Below are 2,817 nucleotides of genomic sequence, written 5' to 3' on the forward strand. Positions count from 1 at the left end.
TAAAGTTATTATCCCCTTTTGTATCAGGTCTGTTGTAAATGTTCATTATAATCACTGCTGCTTAATTTAGCAGATGGTTGGAACTGTACAATTCTTCTCAGAGGAATTAAATATGGTTATGTCATTTCCCAAGTTGACTTAAAAGAAGTAATTTGAGATCAAGTAATGTTTCAGTTTCAGTATTAGTTCAGAATCATTGCCATAAATGTTTTCTTTTCTCTACTTCTATAATTTTGAATATCTGTGATGAACTGGGTTGGTCTTCCATTTTCTTAGCTCTTGATGTCCTTCAATAAAGAAATAAAGATGAATAAATCATTGTACCCAAATCCCATGTTTTGCCACATAATTCTTCAGGAGTCCCCAAAGAGGTTTTCCTATTGTATTTGCACAGCACTCTTTCTCATCTGTTGTCAGTCAATACAATAGAAATTATTTCTTACACCAAACTGCTGGTACATATTAATTCCACTTGCAATGACAACCTCGCACTAATCTCAAGATATCAGTGATCAAATGTAATTAACAAGAAACAGAGAAGTTGCATCTAAAAAAATTCTCAGAATCTCCTACCTACTCAGAATACCATCTATGTCTTTTGTTCAATGGATTATTCAATTGGCTAAGAATGGTTTTAGTAGGATCATGCATTTTGAAAGACAAGAAACTAAAAAGAGATTGTTCATAGTTCCAGATCTGTCTCTAAGTAACAGGGTCACTTCTCTTCACCCTGGGGGCTCTTCCAAAAAGATTGTTTTCCTAAACCAAGATTTCACTATTCATAAGGGCTCATTCTTATATGTTATTCAACCTCTTTCAACTTTCAATTTCTATGCCCTGCAACCTCCTACTGTTTGGGTTGAACTTATTTTGGACACTGCAGGAAGCAAAGGGAGGGTAATATTTGAGGGTATGAGAGATGGTTGATTTAGTCAGGAAAGCTCATTATTATGCCTTGTTTTTTTTTGTGTGTGTGTATTTAGAAGCTTTCTTCTGAGGGGGTAAAGGATCTTAATTTCAAATAGGAAGTAAGCTTTGCAATTCCCCTGTGAAACTGGAAAGTTATATGAAAACCGACAGACATCTTTTAGAGGATGTTGGGATTATAATGCAAAGTAGTTAGGAAATCTGGGTTTGTGTATGTGTCTGCCACTGGCTAGTACTTTAGGTCCCTGTATTTTAGTATCCCTTCAAAACCACAAATTATGGCCATGAAGATGAATAGAATAATATGTTTATATATATAATATAATATACCTGGAGGTTCTCTATAAATTATAAAAATAGTGTTTGTGTACAAGGTTTATTTATTTATTTATTTATTTAGTCAGCTCTTTAATTAGGTTCTTAAGACATTTAGAACACCAATTTGTGAGGATAAAGTCCATTCATCAGGGAAAGCACAGATCGCAGGTAGCCCTGGAGCTGAGGAATAGCTTTGATTTTTGATAAAATTTGTGAGTCTACAGCTTTCTGATCAATCTTGTGATGCTCTGTAATCTCATATGTCTCTTTTTCTGTGTCAAAGATTTCACCTTCCTGGTGTCTGAGCTTCTGCAGCTTCTTCTTCTTGAAGTAAGCATCAATAAGATGTTTTGGGATTTTTAAATTACTGATATCAATTTTGCTTGAGGTGGCAATGACAAATTTCTGGTGTGTTTTTCATAGAGGAACTCGATTGTGGACCAGAGGTCCAGTCACAGTTGATAAGCCACTAGCCAGCTGCTTCAGGAAAACCACTCTCCTGTCCCTGTGGTGTCCAGTGAGGATGATCAGAATGGTCCCTGGAGTGATGATGGCTTGCAGTTTTCTCACGTGCTGACAGAAGGGTTTTTTGCCATGGCTTAACAGCTTTTGAGGCACATCTTCAGTAGGATAATATCTAGGCATTTTGCGAAGTTAAACTACCCAGGTACTGCCATTCTTGTCACCACCAACTGGTTTGTAACAGTTGCAAGAACCTTTTCCTTTTCCTTTTTAACCTTGGATTTGTGGCTGAGTACTTCCTCTTTCCATGGCCTTTCTGGAATACATGGCAGATCGGGAATACCTGCCAATTCCTCCGACAAGGACAGGATTGCGGTTGCAATGGGGCTTTCCTTCTTGGGTTTTTTAGCTTTGAGGTTACCCTTTTTCACCTTGCCACCAGCATCAGCCTTCTTGGCTTCGAGTTTCTTGTCTTTAGTATCCGGCTTCTTAACTTCTTCACCCGCCATCTTGCAAGATGGGAAAAAGAGCTGTGTACAAGGCATTTTTACATTGTTATTGTCAGTAGCCTCTCCCTTCTCTTCAGGAAAGTTGAGAAAGGAGTGACAAGATGCCATCTGCAGGGATTCTTCTGCCCTGCCTCAGGCTATTTTCACCATATCGTTTCCCACCTTGGCACTCCCTTCCCCAAAGTCCCTGCAAACAGATAAAAGAACAGATGTGTGCTCCTCCCTCTGCAAGGTCAGCTAAAATCCTTGTATCCCAATCATCATGATGGCAGCTACCGTGATTGTGATACGTATCAGCTAAGCCTGCCTGAAGTAGGTATGCAACTGGCTACACAAGGCAAAAGTTCTCTGAGCCTGGCAGGAAGCATAAGTGTGAGTCAGATAAACTCATTTTCTAATCACCATATATCTGCTTATCTATAAATAGTTGAATCCTGGGCAGTTACTTAATTTTTGCAATTCTTGTAATCTTGGTTTCCATCTGCTAAATTTGAAAGAATGGAACTGCCTTTCAGGATATTAAGGATTAAGTGAGAAAACATAGTGAAGTTTCTGCATAGTTTTGATTACTTACTAGGTCATCAGTAAAAGGTGATTCCCA

General features: G+C 38.3%; 1 pseudogene; it reads right to left on the minus strand.

The window, feature by feature from the left end:
- Positions 1-1,295: 1,295 nt before the first annotated feature.
- Positions 1,296-2,494, minus strand: LOC117091004 (annotated as a pseudogene).
- Positions 2,495-2,817: the final 323 nt, after the last annotated feature.

This window comes from Trachypithecus francoisi, unplaced genomic scaffold, assembly GCF_009764315.1.
Source record: "Trachypithecus francoisi isolate TF-2019V2 unplaced genomic scaffold, Tfra_2.0 Lachesis_group11, whole genome shotgun sequence".
NCBI classification, from domain to species: Eukaryota; Metazoa; Chordata; class Mammalia; order Primates; family Cercopithecidae; genus Trachypithecus; species Trachypithecus francoisi.